Below are 21920 nucleotides of genomic sequence, written 5' to 3' on the forward strand. Positions count from 1 at the left end.
GAAAATAAAAAACCTAAAAACTTTTTCTAAGCAGCTCTTTAGGAGAGCCACCTAGATTGCACCCTGCTCGGACGGGCACAAAAACCTAACTGAGGCTTGGAGGAGGGTCATAGGGGGAGGAGCCAGTACACACCATGTGATCCTAAAAGCTTGCTTTTGTGCCCTGTCTCCTGCGGAGCCGCTATTCCCCATGGTCCTGACGGAGTCCCCAGCATCCACTAGGACGTTAGAGAAACCAAAATTAAACTTTTATTCTAAGCAGCTCAGGAGAGCCACCTAGCCTGCACCCTTCTCGTTCGGGCACAAAAATCTAACTGAGGCTTGGAGGAGGGTCATAGGGGGAGGAGCCAGTGCACACCACCTGATCCTAAAGCTTTTATTCTTGTGCCCTGTCTCCTGCGGAGCCGCTATTCCCCATGGTCCTTACGGAGGCCCAGCATCCACTAGGACGTCAGAGAAAAACCTACAGATTTATCTCACCGTGTGTACACACCATGAAATACCACAATGTTATTTGGGGGTCTATATTCATGAAGCAGTGCAAAGAGTGGAGAAGTGAGACTGTAGAGAAGTTTCCCATGGCAACCAATGAGCCGCGCCGCACAATTGTAAAGTATGCAAATTATAAATGTTACTTCAATGCTGATTGGTTGCTATGGGCAACTTCTCCACTGGCTCACTTCTCCCTGCTTCATGCATAGACCCCTTGATGTGTATCCTGAGGCATCTGGGGTGAAGAAGAGTACACCACTGCAGACTACTGACTGATACAAATCGCACGGCGGCAGCGACTCCACCTCAGTCAGCGACGACGAGGAGGGCGGGAAGGAGGCGTGCTCGGCGCGCTCTCGACAGGCTGCGTGTAACCGCAGCTGCCTCAGTTCCCGCCTCTCCGGCGGAGAGGGGGAGCGCACATGCGCAGCAACCGCTGGCTGGCCGTCACGGGGGCAGAGTGGGCGTGTCCCTGTTGGAGGAGATTGTCTCCGTCACTCCCGGAGCGGGCTGTAGAGTACAGCGGAGGGAGCCGTGCGGGAGCTCGGGCTCAGCTTTCCCTCCTCTGCGCCATCACACGGTCACTCGTCGCCGCCACCGCCTCCCTCTGGCAGGTAAGGCCGGGCAGCTTCCCGTAGCTCCTCCGCGTCTGTAGTTCCTCATTCCCCGGGGCCTGTCCAACATGGCTCCCGGGCCTGTGCCGGTACCTCCCGCCTCCCTATACAGCGGCCCTTTCTCTGTAGCGGAGGCCTCCTGCTCCTCCTCTGCACCGGAACCGTGGATGAGTGTCCTTGTTATAGTGCTGGGGCCGGGAGCACGGACACCGGTGTATCTGCTAATAACTATTCTACCCGCCACTGTTATATCACCAGTGCTATCACTGACTATACTACCCGCCACTGTGCTATCACTGACTATACTACCCGCCACTGTTATATCACTGACTATACTACCCGCCACTGTTATATCATTGACTATACTACCCGCCACTGTTATATCATTGACTATACTACCCGCCACTGTGCTATCACTGACTATACTACCCGCCACTGTTATATCATTGACTATACTACCCGCCACTGTTATATCATTGACTATACTACCCGCCACTGTGCTATCACTGACTATACTACCCGCCACAGTTATATCACTGACTATACTACCCGCCACTGTTATATCATTGACTATACTATCCAACACCAGTGCTATCACTGACTATACTATCCGGCACTGTTATATCACCAGTGCTATCACTGACTATACTATCCGGCACCAGTGCCATCACTGATTATACTATCCAACACCAGTGCTATCGCTGACTATACTGCCCGCCACTGTTATCACCAGTGCTATCACTGACTATACTGCCCACCAGTGCTATCACTGACTATACTGCCCGCCACTGTTATTTCACCATTGCTATCACTGACTATACTATCCCAACACCAGTGCTATCGCTGGCTATACTATCCCAACACCAGTGCTATCTCTGACTATACTGCCTGCCACTGTTGTCACCAGTGCTATCTCTGACTATACTGCCAGCCACTGTTATGTCACCAGTGCTATCACTGACTATACTGCCCGCCACTGTTACGTCACCAGTGCTATCACTGACTATACTGCCCGCCACTGTTACGTCACCAGTGCTATCACTGACTATACTGCCCGCCACTGTTACGTCACCAGTGCTATCACTGACTATACTGCCCGCCACTGTTACGTCACCAGTGCTATCACTGACTATACTGCCCGCCACTGTTACGTCACCAGTGCTATCACTGACTATACTGCCCGCCACTGTTACGTCACCAGTGCTATCACTGACTACACTGCCCGCCACTGTTACATCACCAGTGCTATCACTGACTACACTGCCCGCCACCGTTACATCACCAGTGCTATCACTGACTACACTGCCCGCCACCGTTATATCACCAGTGCTATCACTGACTACACTGCCCGCCACCGTTATACCACCAGTGCTATCACTGATTATATTATCCGTCACTAATGCTACAACTGACTGCAGTAGCTGGCAATGGCATACTTCTGTTGCTGGTGCTCTGTAGTCTGTAACTATATGCCAACCCTCAATGATACCACTGCATTATATATGTTATGTTATTATATATGTTATGCTATTATTATACGTGTGATGTTATGATTGTACTACTCAGTACAGTACTGCCCCGGGTTGGATATGGTATGCCGACAGCCGAGATCTCGGTGTACCCTGTAATGGTATTAGTGACTATACTAACCTGGAATTGTCACTCGATATACTGCCGATACTTTTACTGTAATTATGCTATTATTGTTATTGATTGTATGTATAGTTGGCAAAGATTAGTAGCAAGGGCATCACTGATTATACTACTCTGTATGTACTGCTCTCTAGTGGTATATAACTATACTACTAATGCTATCACTGACTATGTCAACCATTAACGGTATCACTCTGCATACTGCTAATGCACTCACTATACATGTTCTATCACGGATGACAATTACTAATGGTATCATTGACTATTCTACGCTGGCAATTACTGACCATGCTACCCTATGCTTATTTCTCAGTACTGCGACCATTGTACTATACAACTGCCTGCTAAGAGCTATGCCAGTTAGCCACCCCAGATCCTGCTGAGACCTTTAGTCCTGCGGTGTGGCTAAAAGTCTGATGTGTGTGAATGAATTGATTCTGTGCCTGTATGTGTGTATCTCATGTATCCATTGTGACTGGAGTGTAGATCACTTATGTATCTATCATCACTACTGTATGTTTGTTTATGCATGCCTACCCCCTTTCCCACTTCCCATGGCCTAGGCACCTGCACACAGCAGGGTTAGTGGGGGCTGCCCAACCCCTTAGTCTGCTACCCCCCTTACTGAATGTAAGTCTCTTTATGTGCCTGTTGGGAGGGAGTGATGTGATGGGGGTGGTTGCGGTCTCCCCTCGCCTCCCCCCCCATTAGTACAAGGGGCTGATGCAATCTGACAGTGTGAACCAGATCTCCATCACATGGTGAGAGTCCACCTCCCCCTTCTCTTCTGTGAGCGTCTCCCTGCCTCCTCCTGCAGGTCACCCTCCGCCTGTCCCCAGCCCACAGAGGGAGGGGCTGCACTGCAAGCAGACATCTTGTGTTTTGTTTTGCATGCTCGGTTCATGTGAGGTGAGCTGCTGATGGGGAGAGTGTACAGGAGGTGCGAGAGAGGGTCCGCATGCCTTCTAGCCATAATGCAGCAAGCAAGGCTGCTGCTTTTGTGTCTAGCGTCTCAACCATATTGCTGCAAGGAAGCTGGAATTTGCTCTCTAACTCCGGTTTTGGTGCAGAAACGTTCTGTAGTTCCCATCGTTCTCAGACTCTAATGTGCAACCCGAGTCAGTTTTTCACGACCCATAACTGTTATGATACTGTTAATAGTTATGTTTTTATTAGGTGACTAATGCTATCGGTATTGCAAAGCTTTAGTGTTTACATTGTAAAACTGAAAAGTGCATCTCTTTAAAAAACAAAAAAACATTGGGGGGAATTCAATTGTTTGAAAAGTCGGTTGGGTGTCTGTTTTTTCCTGTCTATTAGATAAGAAAAACCAGACACCCAATTGACTTTTCAAAAAATTGAATACCCCCGTTGTGTTCCTTTGTTTCACATACATAGGGGGTCGATTCTATTCGGCAACTAATGAATAGCGCCGGGAATTAGCTCCCGACGCTATTCAATTCAGCAACTAGTTACCTGCAATTGTCGGGAATTCTTCTCTCATCCCCGGGGGATGAGAAGAGAAACCCGACAAAAGTGCTGCCTCGCGGCCGGCGCGAGGCTGATTCTGTCGGGAATCAGCCTCTCGCCGGGGAGTTAAGTCGGAGAATGCCCGTTCTCCCGACAAAACTACCTGTTTTGTCGGCGAGAACGGGCCATCGCCGACGTAACTAGTTGCTGAATTGAATAGCGTCGGGAGCTAATTCCCGGCGCTATTCATTAGTTGCCGAATAGAATCGACCCCATAGATTGTTCGCAATCCTGTTGTCTTGCCTATCAACTGCAAGTGTAGATTGTTCATAGGATTTAGAGCTCTACACTTACTGAAAGACCGGTTTCAGCATTAAACTTTTACTTGGAAGGTTCTGCTAAAATAGAGATGTGTGTGTGTGTATGTATGTATGTGTATATATATATATATTTCTCTGACGTCCTAGTGGATGCTGGGAACTCCGTAAGGACCATGGGGAATAGACGGCTCCGCATGAGACTGGGCACATCTAAAGAAAGATTTAGGACTATCTGGTGTGCACTGGCTCCTCCCCCTATGACCCTCCTCCAAGCCTCAGTTAGATTTCTGTGCCCGCCTGAGCTGGATGCACACTAGGGGCTCTCCTGAGCTCCTAGAAAGAAAGTATAATTTAGGTTTTTTATTTTACAGTGAGACCTGCTGGCAACAGGCTCACTGCACCGAGGGACTAAGGGGAGAAGAAGCGAACCTGCCTAAGTGGTGGTAGCTTGGGCTTCTTAGGCTACTGGACACCATTAGCTCCAGAGGGATCGCACACAGGACCCGACCTCGTCGTCCGTTCCTGGAGCCGCGCCGCCGTCCCCCTTACAGAGCCAGAAGCAAGAAGGTCCGGAAAATCGGCGGCTGAAGACTTCTGTCTTCTCCAAGGTAGCGCACAGCACTGCAGCTGTGCGCCATTGCTCCTCATGCACACCACACACTTCGGTCACTGATGGGTGCAGGGCGCTGGGGGGGGGGGGGGGGGCGCCCTGAGCAGCAATAAATAACACCTTGGCTGGCAAACTGACACCATATATAGCCCCAGAGGCTATATAGGTGTATATTAACCCCTGCCAGAAATATTAAAATAGCGGGAGAAAGACTGACGAAAAAGGGGCGGAGCCATCTCCCTCAGCACACTGGCGCCATTTTCCCTCACAGCTTCGCTGGAAGGATCGCTCCCTGGCTCTCCCCTGCAGTCCTGCAACAGAAAGGGTAAAAAAGAGAGGGGGGGCACAAATTTAGGCGCAGTATAATATATATATGCAGCTATATGGGGAAAACACTCTTTATAGGTGATATCCCTGTGGTATACAGGTTGGGTCTCCCTTATCCAAAATGCTTGGGACCAGAGGTATTTTGGATATGGGATTTTTCCGTATTTTGGAATAATTGCCTAACATAATGAGATATCATGGTGATGGGACCTAAATCTAAGCACAGAATGCATTTATGTTACATATACACCTTATACACACAGCCTGAAGGTAATTTTAGCCAATATTTTTTATAACTTTGTGCATTAAACAAAGTGTGTCTACATTCACACAATTCATTTATGTTTCATATACACCTTATACACACAGCCTGAGGGTCATTCAATACAATATTTTTAATAACTTTGTGTATTAAACAAAGTTTGTGTACATTGAGCCATCAAAAAACAAAGGTTTCACTATCTCACTCAAAAAGGTCCGTATTTCGGAATATTCCGTATTTCGGAATATTTGGATATGGGATACTCAACCTGTATAGTGCTCTGGTGTGTGCTGGCATACTCTCCCTCTGTCTCCCCAAAGGGCTTTGTGGGGTCCTGTCCTCTGTCAGAGCATTCCCTGTGTGTGTGCTGTGTGTCGGTACCGCTGTGTCGACATGTATGATGAGGAAAATGATGTGGAGGCAGAGCAAATGCCTGTAAATGTGTTGTCACCCCCTGAGGGGTCGACACCTGTGTGGATGGACTTATGGAAGGAATTACGTGACAGTGTCAGCTCCTTACATAAAAGGTTTGACGACATAGGACAGCCGGCTACTCAGCTTGTGACTGTTCCAGCGTCTCAAATGTCATCAGGGGCTTTAAAACGCCCGCTACCTCAGATGACAGACACAGATGTCGACACTGATACCGACTCCAGTGTCGACGACTATGAGACTAGTGTACCCTCCAATAGGTCCACCCGTTACATGATTGAGGCAATGAAAAATGTATTACACATTTCTGATAGTACCCCAGGTACCACAAAAAAGGGTATTATGTTCGGTGAGAAAAAACTACCAGTAGTTTTTCCTGCATCTGAGGAATTAAATGAGGTGTGTGAGGAAGCGTGGACTTCCCCCGATAAGAAATTGATAATTTCTAAACGGTTATTGGCAGCGTACCCTTTCCCACCAGAGGATAGGTCACGTTGGGAAACATCCCCTAGGGTAGATAAAGCGCTTACACGTTTATCAAAACAGGTGGCACTACCGTCTCCGGATACGGCCGCCCTAAAGGATCCTGCTGATAGAAGGCAGGAAGCTACCCTAAAAGCTATATACACACACACGGGCATTATATTGCGACCAGCGATTGCATCAGCATGGATGTGCAGTGCTGCTGCTGCGTGGTCAGATTCCCTGTCGGATAATATTGATACCCTGGATAGCGACAATATTTTGCTGAGGGGTGGAACTGTTGGGGATGGTCTTTCAGACCTCGTTTCCACAGCTACGGCTGGGAAATCGACATTTTGCCACAGGCTACTCCACAGCAAAAGAAAGCACCGTATTATCAAGTACAGTCCTTTCGGCCCCATAAACACAAGAGGGCTCGAGGCGCATCCTTTCTGCCGAGAGGCAAAGGTAGAGGGAAAAAGCTGCAGCATACAGCCAGTTCCCAAGAGCAAAAGTCCTCCCCCGCGTCCGATAAGTCCACAGCATGACGCTGGGGCTTCACAGGCGGACCCGGGTACGTGGGGGCCCGTCTCAGAAATTTCAGCACACAGTGGGCTCTCTCACAGGTGGATCCCTGGATCCTTCAAGTAGTATCTCAGGGGTACAGGCTGGAATTCGAGACGTCCCCTGCCGTTTTCTAAAATCTGCCTTACCAGCAACTCCCTCTGTCAGGGAGGCAGTGTTGGTGGCTATCCAGAAACTGTATTCACAGCAAGTGATTGTCAAGGTACCCCTCCTTCAGCAAGGAAAGGGTTACTATTCCACAGTGTTTGTGGTACCGAAACCGGACGGTTCGGTGAGGCCCATCTTAAATTTAAAATCCTTGAACACTTATATCAAAAGGTTCAAGTTCAAGATGGAATCGCTCAGGGCGGTTATTGCGAGCCTGGACGAGGGGGATTACATGGTCTCCCTGGACATCAAGGATGCGTACCTACATGTCCCCATTTACCCCCCTCACCAGGAGTACCTCAGATTTGTGGTACAGGACTGTCACTATCAGTTCCAGACGCTGCCGTTTGGGTTATCCACGGCACCGAGGGTCTTTACCAAGGTAATGGCCGAAATGATGATACTCCTTCGCAAGAAGGGAGTTTTCTCTAACGTCCTAGTGGATGCTGGGGACTCCGAAAGGACCATGGGGAATAGCGGCTCCGCAGGAGACTGGGCACAAAAGTAAAAAGCTTTAGGACTACCTGGTGTGCACTGGCTCCTCCCCCTATGACCCTCCTCCAAGCCTCAGTTAGATTTTTGTGCCCGAACGAGACGGGTGCAGGCTAAGGGGCTCTCCTGAGCTGCTTAGTGTAAAAGTTTAAAGTAGGTTTTTTATTTTCAGTGAGACCTGCTGGCAACAGGCTCACTGCACCGAGGGACTAAGGGGAGAAGAAGCGAACTCACCTGCGTGCAGAGTGGATTTGGCTTCTTAGGCTACTGGACATTAGCTCCAGAGGGACGATCACAGGCCCAGCCATGGATGGGTCCCAGAGCCGCGCCGCCGTCCCCCTTACAGAGCCAGAAGACTGAAGAGTCCGGAAAATCGGCGGCAGAAGACGTCCTGTCTTCAATAAGGTAGCGCACAGCACTGCAGCTGTGCGCCATTGCTCTCAGCACACTTCACACTCCGGTCACTGAGGGTGCAGGGCGCTGGGGGGGGGGCGCCCTGAGACGCAATAAAAACACCTTTTTTGGCAAAAAATACATCACATATAGCTCCTGGGCTATATGGATGCATTTAACCCCTGACAATTTTTACATAAAAAAGCGGGAGAAAGGCTCCGCCCCTTTTTCGGCGGCCTATCTCCTCAGCACACTGGCGCCATTTTTTCCTCACAGCTCCGTTGGAGGAAGGCTCCCTGACTCTCCCCTGCAGTCCTGCACTACAGAAACAGGGTAAAACAAGAGAGGGGGGGCACTAAATTGGCATATAAATATATACAGCAGCTATATTAAGGAAAAACACTTATATAAGGTTATCCCTGTGTATATATATATATATATATATAGCGCTCTGGTCAGTGATTGCGCTAAGCCGAAAAAAAAGTGGGTCCCAGGGACCCCTCACTTTTAAAAATTGGGGTCCTAACTGTCCTTTTGTGGGTCCCATCGGAATTAAGGTTCTTATTAATTATTCAAATATAAAAACACAACAACAAAACAAAATCTTAGGCGTCTGGCTTTGTGGGGAAGGGGCTTGGCCACATAATAGTGGCAATTCACATTACACCACACAGTAGTGCCGCTTATACACATTGCACCAGGTAGAACCTCCTATACACACTGCGCCAGGCAGAGCACATTATACGCATTGCACCAGGTAGAGCACATTATACACATTGCACCAAGCAGAACCACCTATACACATTGCGCCAGGCAGAGCACGCTATACACATTGCGCCAGGCAGAGCACGCTATACACTTTGCGCCAGGCAGAGCACGCTATACACTTTGCGCCAGGCAGAGCACGCTATACACTTTGCGCCAGGCAGAGCACGCTATACACTTTGCGCCAGGCAGAGCACGCTATACACTTTGCGCCAGGCAGAGCACGCTATACACTTTGCGCCAGGCAGAGCACGCTATACACTTTGCGCCAGGCAGAGCACGCTATACACTTTGCGCCAGGCAGAGCACGCTATACACTTTGCGCCAGGCAGAGCACGCTATACACTTTGCGCCAGGCAGAGCACGCTATACACTTTGCGCCAGGCAGAGCACGCTATACACTTTGCGCCAGGCAGAGCACGCTATACACTTTGCGCCAGGCAGAGCACGCTATACACTTTGCGCCAGGCAGAGCACGCTATACACTTTGCGCCAGGCAGAGCACGCTATACACTTTGCGCCAGGCAGAGCACGCTATACACTTTGCGCCAGGCAGAGCACGCTATACACTTTGCGCCAGGCAGAGCACGCTATACACTTTGCGCCAGGCAGAGCACGCTATACACTTTGCGCCAGGCAGAGCACGCTATACACTTTGCGCCAGGCAGAGCACGCTATACACTTTGCGCCAGGCAGAGCACGCTATACACTTTGCGCCAGGCAGAGCACGCTATACACTTTGCGCCAGGCAGAGCACGCTATACACTTTGCGCCAGGCAGAGCACGCTATACACTTTGCGCCAGGCAGAGCACGCTATACACTTTGCGCCAGGCAGAGCACGCTATACACTTTGCGCCAGGCAGAGCACGCTATACACTTTGCGCCAGGCAGAGCACGCTATACACTTTGCGCCAGGCAGAGCACGCTATACACTTTGCGCCAGGCAGAGCACGCTATACACTTTGCGCCAGGCAGAGCACGCTATACACTTTGCGCCAGGCAGAGCACGCTATACACTTTGCGCCAGGCAGAGCACGCTATACACTTTGCGCCAGGCAGAGCACGCTATACACTTTGCGCCAGGCAGAGCACGCTATACACTTTGCGCCAGGCAGAGCACGCTATACACTTTGCGCCAGGCAGAGCACGCTATACACTTTGCGCCAGGCAGAGCACGCTATACACTTTGCGCCAGGCAGAGCACGCTATACACTTTGCGCCAGGCAGAGCACGCTATACACTTTGCGCCAGGCAGAGCACGCTATACACTTTGCGCCAGGCAGAGCACGCTATACACTTTGCGCCAGGCAGAGCACGCTATACACTTTGCGCCAGGCAGAGCACGCTATACACTTTGCGCCAGGCAGAGCACGCTATACACTTTGCGCCAGGCAGAGCACGCTATACACTTTGCGCCAGGCAGAGCACGCTATACACTTTGCGCCAGGCAGAGCACGCTATACACTTTGCGCCAGGCAGAGCACGCTATACACTTTGCGCCAGGCAGAGCACGCTATACACTTTGCGCCAGGCAGAGCACGCTATACACTTTGCGCCAGGCAGAGCACGCTATACACTTTGCGCCAGGCAGAGCACGCTATACACTTTGCGCCAGGCAGAGCACGCTATACACTTTGCGCCAGGCAGAGCACGCTATACACTTTGCGCCAGGCAGAGCACGCTATACACTTTGCGCCAGGCAGAGCACGCTATACACTTTGCGCCAGGCAGAGCACGCTATACACTTTGCGCCAGGCAGAGCACGCTATACACTTTGCGCCAGGCAGAGCACGCTATACACTTTGCGCCAGGCAGAGCACGCTATACACTTTGCGCCAGGCAGAGCACGCTATACACTTTGCGCCAGGCAGAGCACGCTATACACTTTGCGCCAGGCAGAGCACGCTATACACTTTGCGCCAGGCAGAGCACGCTATACACTTTGCGCCAGGCAGAGCACGCTATACACTTTGCGCCTGGCAGAGCACGTTATATACATTGCACCAGGTAGAACCACCTATACAACCACTGAGCCAGGCAGATCACGTTATACATTTTAAACGGGGAGAAGCTGCGGGCAGCGCGATTGAATGGGGAGAAGCTACCAGTGGTGATTTGATGGCAAGAGAGGCACTGAAACAGTATTATTAGCAGAGACACACTGGTCACTCAGAGACCTCTCTGCTTGTAGTGCGTAAAACGCGATATAGCGCATATTTTGCAATCAGTGACTATAGTGGGAAGAGAGTGAGGTGGGTGTAGGGGGAAGAGAGAGGGGGGCTGTAGGGGGAATAGAGAAACTGACTGAGGGGGGAGACGGACAGAGAGCGGGGTGACAGAGAAGAAGAGAGACGGACAGAGAGAGGGGGCGGGACGGACAGAGAGAGAGAGGTGGGGAGACAGAGGGAACGAGACGGACACAGAGAGAGAGAGAGGGAACGAGACGGACAGAGAGAGAGAGGGAACGAGACGGACAGAGAGAGAGGGAACGAGAGAGAGAGCGGGAGGGAGAGGGAACGAGACGGACAGAGAGAGAGAGGGGGAGGGAGAGGGAACGAGACGGACAGAGAGAGAGAGGGAACGAGACGGACAGAGAGAGGGAACGAGACGGACAGAGAGAGGGAACGAGACGGACAGAGAGAGGGAACGAGACGGACAGAGAGAGGGAACGAGACGGACAGAGAGAGGGAACGAGACGGACAGAGAGAGGGAACGAGACGGACAGAGAGAGGGAACGAGACGGACAGAGAGAGGGAACGAGACGGACAGAGAGAGGGAACGAGACGGACAGAGAGAGGGAACGAGACGGACAGAGAGAGGGAACGAGACGGACAGAGAGAGGGAACGAGAGAGAGAGAACATGACGGAGAGATAGAGGGAACGAGACGGACAGAGCGAGAGAGAAAGGGTGGAGATCGAGAGAGGGCATAGATGGAGGCAGAGGAAAGGGAGTGATTGAGAGAGGGGCTTGTACTACTGTCACATTGCTTGAAGTCAGTGGTGTATGGACACGACTGCCAGTGCCTCTGCACATTCCTCCGACGGACTTTTGGGGACGGTCAGGACAGGGGCATACCTCCCAACTGTCCCAATTTTTGCGGGACAGTCCCGCTGTCCCACCCGTGGCCAGCAGTGTCCCGCGGTGGTGGGGGGGACATTTGGGAGGCTTTTGCACTCACAGCAGAGCCGAGTGAATAGACGCTGTGCGCATGCGCACACAGCGTCTATTCATGAAGGTACTGGGGGCATGCCAGCAGCTCACTGAGCGCTGGCCATGCCCCCCTAGTAACAAGAATGGGGCCGTGGCTCGAGTTCGCGGAATTACCGTGAGGCAACGCCCCTTTATGCAAAGCCACGCCCATTTTATGCAGACACGCCCCTTTTCGGCGCGGAAAGTCCCTTTTGACAATTTTGAAAGTTGGGAGGTATGCAGGGGTGTAATAGAAGTAGGCAAGGGCTGAGAGAGCGGCCCCTGTCCTCCCCTTCCAGCCCGGTGTCTGTGTCAGCAGCAATAGAGGGGGAGTTTAGATTAGTAAAATAGGTACGGAGGAGAAGGAGAGAGGACCTTTTACTGGCCGGGAGACAGGACCCAAGTGACTGGCTGTGCAGTGCTGGTCTTAACACACGGGCTCTGGGGCACTGGTGGTGGGCGGGCGAACAGGCGCAGCGCTGTTCGCGGCATTTAATGATTCAAAGAGACTCGTTGTAATGCCGTCCCTGAACCAGCCCCCACCACGGGAACAGACAGCCCCCCTCTCCCCACGCCACTTAAACAGCTTAAAGCAAATATCTACCGTGAGATCGCGGAGCACCCGACTCCCTTCTCCCCGGCCACGGACCACTGGCAGCACTCAGAAGCCAAACCCCCTCCCCAGCCGCGGGTTACCCACTGTCACAGAGGATCGCTGCCACGGAGCTGCTCTATCATGTCCTGTCTGGCAAGGCTCCACCTCCTGTTTTTAAAGCCTGGCGCCGGGCCGCCACGCCAATCAATCTGCCAGGCTAGGGATTGGCTGCATCGGAGCGCGTCCCAGAGGACTCACGCATGTTGGAAATGTGAGTCCCTGAACATCAATACCGGGTAAAAAACGCGCTATAGCGCGTTTTTGCGAACACTGCTGGTGTGTGCTGGCAAACTCTCCCTCTGTCTCCCCAAAGGGCTAGTGGGGTCCTGTCCTCTATCAGAGCATTCCCTGTGTGTGTGCTGTGTGTCGGTACGTTGTGTCGACATGTATGAGGAGGAAAATGGTGTGGAGGCGGAGCAATTGCCTGTGTTAGTGATGTCACCCCCTAGGGAGTCGACACCTGACTGGATGGTCTTACGGAAAGAATTACGTGATAGTGTCAGCACTTTACAAAAGACTGTTGACGACATGAGACAGCCGGCAAATCAGTTAATACCTGTACAGGCGTCTCAAACACCGTCAGGGGCTCTAAAGCGCCCGTTACCTCAGGTCGATACAGACACGGACACTGACTCCAGTGTCGACGGTGAGGAAACAAACGTATTTTCCAGTAGGGCCACACGTTACATGATCACGGCAATGAAGGAGGTTTTGAACATTTCTGATACCCTTTTTTCTCTATCGTCCTAAGTGGATGCTGGGGTTCCTGAAAGGACCATGGGGAATAGCGGCTCCGCAGGAGACAGGGCACAAAAGTAAAGCTTTTACAGGTCAGGTGGTGTGTACTGGCTCCTCCCCCCATGACCCTCCTCCAGACTCCAGTTAGATTTTTGTGCCCGGCCGAGAAGGGTGCAATTCTAGGTGGCTCTCATAAAGAGCTGCTTAGAGAGTTTAGCTTAGGTTTTTTATTTTACAGTGATTCCTGCTGGCAACAGGATCACTGCAACGAGGGACAGAGGGGAGAAGAAGTGAACTCACCTGCGTGCAGGATGGATTGGCTTCTTGGCTACTGGACATGAAGCTCCAGAGGGACGATCACAGGTACAGCCTGGATGGTCACCGGAGCCACGCCGCCGGCCCCCTCACAGATGCTGAAGCAAGAAGAGGTCCAGAATCGGCGGCTGAAGACTCCTGCAGTCTTCTTAAGGTAGCGCACAGCACTGCAGCTGTGCGCCATTTTCCTCTCAGCACACTTCACACGGCAGTCACTGAGGGTGCAGGGCGCTGGGGGGGGGGCGCCCTGGGAGGCAAATGAAAACCTTTAAAAAGGCTAAAAATACCTCACATATAGCCCCAGAGGCTATATGGAGATATTTACCCCTGCCTAAATGTACTAAATAGCGGGAGACGAGCCCGCCGAAAAAGGGGCGGGGCCTATCTCCTCAGCACACGGCGCCATTTTCTGTCACAGCTCCGCTGGTCAGGAAGGCTCCCAGGTCTCTCCCCTGCACTGCACTACAGAAACAGGGTATAACAGAGAGGGGGGGCAAAATAAATGGCAATATATTAATATAAAAGCAGCTATAAGGGAGCACTTAATCATAAGGCTATCCCTGTCATATATAGCGCTTTTTGGTGTGTGCTGGCAGACTCTCCCTCTGTCTCCCCAAAGGGCTAGTGGGTCCTGTCTTCGTATAGAGCATTCCCTGTGTGTCTGCTGTGTGTCGGTACGTGTGTGTCGACATGTATGAGGACGTTATTGGTGTGGAGGCGGAGCAATTGCCAAATATGAGGATGTCACCTCCTAGGGGGTCGACACCAGAATGGATGCCTTTATTTGTGGAATTACGGGATAGCGTCAACTCGCTTAAGCAGTCGTTTGCCGACATGAGGCGGCCGGACACTCAATTAGTGCCTGTCCAGGCGCCTCAAACACCGTCAGGGGCTGTAAAACGCCCCTTGCCTCAGTCGGTCGACACAGACCCAGACACAGGCACTGATTCCGGTGGTGAAGGTGACGAATCAACCGTATTTTCCAGTAGGGCCACACGTTATATGATTTTGGCAATAAAGGAGATGTTACATTTAGCTGATACTACAGGTACCACTAAACAGGGTATTATGTGGGGTGTGAAAAAACTACCAGTAGTTTTTACCGAATCAGAAGAATTAAATGACGTGTGTGATGAAGCGTGGGGTGCCCCGATAAAAAACTGCTAATTTCAAAGAAGTTATTGGCTTTATACCCTTTCCCGCCAGAGGTTAGGGAGCGCTGGGAAACACCTCCTAGGGTGGACAAAGCGCTAACACGCTCATCAAAACAAGTGGCGTTACCCTCTCCTGAGACGGCCGCACTTAAAGATCCATCAGATAGGAGGATGGAAAATATCCAAAAAGGTATATACACACATGCAGGTGTTATACTACGACCAGCTATTGCGACTGCCTGGATGTGCAGTGCTGGGGTAGTTTGGTCAGAGTCCCTGATCGAAAATATTGATACCCTGGACAGGGACAATATTTTACTGTCGTTAGAACAAATAAAGGATGCATTTCTTTATATGCGTGATGCACAGAGAGATATCTGCACACTGGCATCACGGGTAAGTGCTATGTCCATTTCGGCCAGAAGAGCTTTATGGACACGACAGTGGACAGGCGATGCGTAGAGGAGTTATTTGGGGTCGGTCTATCGGATTTGGTGGCCACGGCTACGGCCGGGAAATCCACCTTTCTACCTCAAGTCACTCCCCAACTGAAAAAGGCACCGACCTTTCAACGCAGCCCTTTCGTTCCTTTAAAAATAAGAGAGCAAAGGGCTATTCATATCTGCCACGAGGCAGAGGACGAGGGAAGAGACAGCAACAGGCAGCTCCTTCCCAGGAACAGAAGCCCTCCCCGGCTTCTACAAAAGCCTCAGCATGACGCTGGGGCTTCGCAAGCGGACTCGGGGGCGGTAGGCGGTCGTCTCAAGAATTACAGCGCGCGCAGTGGGCTCACTCGCAGGTAAATCCCTGGATCCTGCAGATAATATCTCAGGGGTACAGGTTGAAATTAGAGACAGAGCCACCTCGCCGTTTCCTGAAGTCTGCTTTACCAACGTCCCCTCAGAAAGGGAGACGGTTTTGGAAGCCATTCACAAGCTGTATTCTCAGCAGGTGATAGTCAAGGTACCTCTTCTACAACAAGGGAAGGGGTATTATTCCACTCTTTTTGTGGTACCGAAGCCGGATGGCTCGGTAAGGCCTATTCTAAATCTGAAGTCCTTGAACCTGTACATAAAGAAGTCCAAGTTCAAAATGGAGTCACTCAGAGCAGTGATAGCGAACCTGGAAGAAGGGGACTTTATGGTATCCTTGGACATCAAGGATGCGTATCTCCACGTTCCAATTACCCCTCACACCAGGGGTACCTCAGGTTCGTTGTACAAAACTGTCACTATCAGTTTCAGACGCTGCCGTTTGGTTTGTCCACGGCACCTCGGGTCTTTACAAAGGTAATGGCCGAGATAATATTTCTTCTTCGAAGAAAAGGCGTATTAATTATCCCATACTTGGACGATCTCCTAATAAGGGCAAGGTCCAGAGAACAGCTAGAGATGGGTTTAGCACTATCTCAAGAGGTGCTAAAGCAGCACGGATGGATTCTGAATATTCCAAAATCCCAATTAATGCCGACAACTCGTCTGCTGTTCCTGGGGATGATTCTGGACACAGTTCAGAAAAAGGTTTTTCTTCCCGAAGAAAAAGCCAAGGAGTTATCTGACCTGGTCAGGAACCTCCTAAAACCAGGAAAGGTGTCTGTACATCAATGCACAAGAGTCCTGGGAAAAAATGGTAGCTTCTTACGAAGCAATCCCTTTCGGCAGATTCCATGCAAAGGGATCTGTTGGACAAATGGTCAGGGTCGCATCTTCAGATGCACCTGCGGATAACCCTGTCGCCGAGGACAAGGGTATCCCTTCTGTGGTGGTTGCAGGAGGCTCATCTATTGGAGGGCCGCAGATTCGGCATGCAGGATTGGATCCTGGTGACCACGGAGGCCAGCCTGAGAGGCTGGGGAGCAGTCACACAGGGAAGAAATTTCCAGGGAGTGTGGTCGAGCCTGAAAAAGTCTCTTCACATAAGCATTCTGGAACTAAGAGCAATCTACAATGCTCTAAGCCAGGCGGAACCTCTGCTTCAAGGAAGACCGGTGTTGATCCAGTCGGACAACATCACGGCAGTCGCCCATGTAAACAGACAGGGCGGCACAAGAAGCAGGAGGGCAATGGCAGAAGCTGCCAGGATCCTTCGCTGGGCGGAGAATCACGTGATAGCACTGTCAGCAGTATTCATCCGGGCGTGGACAACTGGGAAGCAGACTTCCTCAGCAGACACGACCTTCACCCGGGAGAGTGGGGACTTCATCCAGAAGTTTTCCACATGCTATTAAACCGTTGGGTAAAACCAATGGTGGACATGATGGCGTCTCGCCTCAACAAAACACTGGACAGGTATTGCGCCAGGTCAAGAGATCCGCAGGCAATAGCTGTGGACGCGCTGGTAACACCTTGGGTGTACCAGTCGGTATATGTGTTTCCTCCTCTGCCTCTCATACCAAAGGTATTGAGGATTATACGGCAAAGAGGAGTAAGACTAGTGGCTCCGGATTGGCCAAGAAGGACTTGGTACCCGGAACTTCAAGAGATGGTCACGGACGATCCGTGGCCTCTACTTCTGAGAAGGGACCTGCTTCAGCAGGGTACTTGTCTTTTTCAAGAATTACCGCGGCTGCGTTTGACGGCATGGCGTTTGAATGCCAGATCCTAAAAGGAAAAGGCATTCCAGAAGAAGTCATTCCTACCTTGATAAAGGCAAGGAAGGAAGTCACCGCGAAGCATTATCGCCGTATTTGGCGAAAATATGTTGCGTGGTGCGAGCAGCGGAGTGCTCCGATGGAGGAATTTCAACTGGGTCGTTTTCCTACATTTCCTGCAATCAGGATTGTCTATGGGTCTCAAATTGGGATCTATTAAGGTTCAAATTTCGGCCCTATCAATATTCTTCCAAAAAGAATTGGCCTCAGTCCCTGAGGTCCAGATTTTTATCAAAGGAGTACTGCATATACAGCCTCCTGTGGTGCCTAAGGTGGCACCGTGGGATCTAAATGTAGTTTTAGATTTCCTCAAATCCAATTGGTTTGAACCACTAAAGAATGTGGATTTGAAATATCTCACATGGAAAGTGACTATGTTACTGGCCCTGGCTTCGGCCGGGAGAGTATCTGAACTGGCGGCTTTGTTTTATAAAAGCCCTTATTTAATTTTCCATTCGACATAGGGCAGAGCTGCGGACGCGTCCGCATTTTCTCCCTAAGGTGGTATCAGCGTTTCACCTGAACCAGCCTATTGTAGTGCCTGCGGCTACAGACGACTTGAAGGACTCCAAGTTGTTGGACGTTGTCAGAGCCTTAAAAATATACATTTAAAGGACGGCTGGAGTCAGAAAATCTGACTCGCTGTTTATACTGTATGCACCCAACAAGTTGGGTGCACCTGCTTCTAAGCAGTCGATTGCTCGTTGGATTTGTAACAAAATTCAACTTGTACATTCTGTGGCAGGCCTGCCACAGCCTAAATCTGTTAAGGCCCATTCCGCAAGGAAGGTGGGCTCATCTTGGGCGGCTGCCCGAGGGGTCTCGGCATTACAACTCTGCCGAGCAGCTACGTGGTCAGGGGAGAACACGTTTGTAAATTTTTACAAATTTGATACCCTGGCAAAGGAGGACCTGGAGTTCTCTCATTCGGTGCTGCAGAGTCATCCGCACTCTCCCGCCCGTTTGGGAGCTTTGGTATAATCCCCATGGTCCTTTCAGGAACCCCAGCATCCATTTAGGACGATAGAGAAAATAAGAATTTACTTACCGATAATTCTATTTCTCGGAGTCCGTAGTGGATGCTGGGCGCCCATCCCAAGTGCGGATTATCTGCAATACTTGTACATAGTTATTGTTAACTAATTCGGGTTATTGTTTAGGAAGCCATCTTTCAGAGGCTCCTCTGTTATCATACTGTTAACTGGGTTTAGATCACAAGTTGTACGGTGTGATTGGTGTGGCTGGTATGAGTCTTACCCGGGATTCAAAATCCTCCCTTATTGTGTACGCTCGTCCGGGCACAGTACCTAACTGGAGTCTGGAGGAGGGTCATGGGGGGAGGAGCCAGTACACACCACCTGACCTGTAAAAGCTTTACTTTTGTGCCCTGTCTCCTGCGGAGCCGCTATTCCCCATGGTCCTTTCAGGAACCCCAGCATCCACTACGGACTCCGAGAAATAGAATTATCGGTAAGTAAATTCTTATTTTGTGGTACTTGTAGTATTATGTGGGGTGTGAAAAAACTACCCGTAGTTTTTCCCGAATCAGATGAATTAAATGAGGTGTGTGATGAAGCGTGGGTTTCCCCCGATAAAAAAACTGCTAATTTCTAAAAAGTTATTGGCATTATACCCTTTCCCACCAGAGGTTAGGGCGCGTTGGGAAACACCCCCTAGCGTAGATAAGGCGCTCACACGCTTATCAAAACAAGTGGCGTTACCGTCCCCTGATACGGCCGCCCTCAAGAAACCAGCTGATAGGAAGCTGGAAAATATCCTTAAAAGTATATACACACATACTGGTATTATACTGCGACCAGCAATCGCCTCAGCCTGGATGTGCAGTGCTGGGGTGGCTTGGTCGGATTCCCTGACTGAAAATATTGATACCCTGGACAGGGACAATATATTATTGACTATAGAGCATTTAAAGGATGCATTTCTATATATGCGAGATGCACAGAGGGATATTTGCACTCTGGCATCAAGAGTAAGTGCGATGTCCATTTCTGCCAGAAGAGGATTATGGACGCGACAGTGGTCAGGGGATGCGGATTCCAAACGGCATATGGAAGTATTGCCGTATAAAGGGGAGGAGTTATTTGGGGTCGGTCTATCGGACCTGGTGGCCACGGCAACGGCTGGAAAATCCACCTTTTTACCCCAAGTCACCTCGCAGCAGAAAAAGATACCGTCTTTTCAGGCTCAGTCCTTTCGTCCCCATAAGGGCAAGCGGGCAAAAGGCCACTCATATCTGCCCCGGGGCAGAGGAAGGGGAAAAAGACTGCAGCAGACAGCCTCTTCCCACGAACAGAAGCCCTCCCCCGCTTCTGCCAAGTCCTCAGCATGACGCTGGGGCCTTACAAGCGGACTCAGGCACGGGGGGGCCCGTCTCAAGAATTTCAGCGCGCAGTGGGCTCACTCGCAAGTGGACCCCTGGATCCTGCAGGTAGTATCTCAGGGGTACAAATTGGAATTCGAGACGTCTCCCCCCTCGCCGGTTCCTGAAGTCTGCTATACCAACGTTTCCCCCCCGACAGGGAGGCGGTATTGGAAACCATTCACAAGCTGTATTCCCAGCAGGTGATAATCAAGGTACCCCTCCTACAACAGGGAAAGGGGTATTATTCCACGCTGTTTGTGGTACCGAAGCCGGACGGCTCGGTGAGACCCATTTTAAACCTGAAATCCTTGAACACTTACATAAAAAGGTTCAAGTTCAAGATGGGGTCACTCAGAGCAGTGATAGCGAACCTGGAAGAAGGGGACTATATGGTGTCTCTGGACATCAAGGATGCTTACCTCCATGTCCCAATTTGCCCTTCTCACCAAGGGTACCTCAGGTTTGTGGTACAGAACTGTCAATATCAGTTTCAGACGCTGCCGTTTGGATTGTCCACGGCACCCCGGGTCTTTACCAAGGTAATGGCCGAAATGATGATTCTTCTTCGAAGAAAAGGCGTCTTAATTATCCCTTACTAGGACGATCTCCTGATAAGGGCAAGGTCCAGAGAACAGTTAGAGGTCGGAGTAGCACTATCTCAAGTAGTACTACGACAGCACGGATGGATTCTAAATATTCCAAAATCGCAGCTGATTCCGACGACACGTCTGCTGTTCCTAGGGATGATTCTGGACACAGTACAGAAAAAGGTGTTTCTCCCGGAGGAGAAAGCCAAGGAGTTATCCGACCTAGTCAGGAACCTCCTAAGACCAGGCCAAGTGTCAGTACATCAATGCACAAGGGTCCTGGGAAAGATGGTGGCTTCTTACGAAGCGATTCCATTCGGCAGATACCACGCAAGAACTTTTCAGTGGGATCTGCTGGACAAATGGTCCGGATCGCATCTTCAAATGCATCAGCGGATAACCCTGTCTCCAAGGACAAGGGTGTCTCTCCTGTGGTGGTTACAGAGTGCTCATCTCCTAGAGGGCCGCAGATTCGGCATTCAGGATTGGGTCCTGGTGACCACGGATGCCAGCCTGAGAGGCCGGGGAGCAGTCACACAGGGAAGAAATTTCCAGGGCTTGTGGTCAAGCATGGAAACGTCACTTCACATAAATATCCTGGAACTAAGGGCCATTTACAATGCTCTAAGTCAGGCAAGACCTCTGCTTCAGGGTCAGCCGGTGTTGATCCAGTCGGACAACATCACGGCAGTCGCCCACGTAAACAGACAGGGTGGCACAAGAAGCAGGAGGGCAATAATGGAAGTGGCAAGGATTCTTCGCTGGGCGGAGAATCATGTAATAGCACTGTCAGCAGTGTTCATTCCGGAAGTGGACAACTGGGAAGCAGACTTCCTCAGCAGACACGATCTTCACCCGGGGGAGTGGGGACTTCACCCAGAAGTCTTCCACATGATTGTGAACCGTTAGGAAAAACCAAAGGTGGACATGATGGCGTCCCGCCTCAACAAAAAACTGGACAGATATTGCGCCAGGTCAAGGGACCCTCAGGCAATAGCTGTGGACGCTCTGGTAACACCGTGGGTGTACCAGTCAGTGTATGTGTTCCCTCCTCTTCCTCTCATACCAAAAGTACTGAGAATCCTAAGAAGGAGAGGAGTAAAGACTATACTCGTGGCTCCGGATTGGCCAAGAAGGACTTGGTACCCGGAAATTCAAGAGATGCTCACGGAAGACCCGTGGCCTCTACCTCTAAGAAAGGACCTGCTCCAGCAGGGACCATG

At 50.8% G+C, this 21920-nt stretch overlaps 1 protein-coding gene across 2 annotated transcripts in view; it reads left to right on the forward strand.

Moving 5' to 3' along the window:
* Positions 1 to 823: 823 nt before the first annotated feature.
* KIAA0232 (KIAA0232 ortholog) overlaps positions 824 to 21920 on the forward strand; it is a 138171-nt gene continuing 117074 nt past the window's right edge. The window contains exon 1 of one of the 2 annotated variants that reach the window (XM_063923693.1): positions 824 to 1106. The gene's annotated coding sequence lies outside the window, so the exon portion shown is untranslated. The remainder of the gene's footprint in view (positions 1107 to 21920) is intronic. The other variant, XM_063923684.1, reaches the window with a different exon arrangement.

Source organism: Pseudophryne corroboree, chromosome 1, assembly GCF_028390025.1.
Source record: "Pseudophryne corroboree isolate aPseCor3 chromosome 1, aPseCor3.hap2, whole genome shotgun sequence".
Taxonomy (NCBI): domain Eukaryota; kingdom Metazoa; phylum Chordata; class Amphibia; order Anura; family Myobatrachidae; genus Pseudophryne; species Pseudophryne corroboree.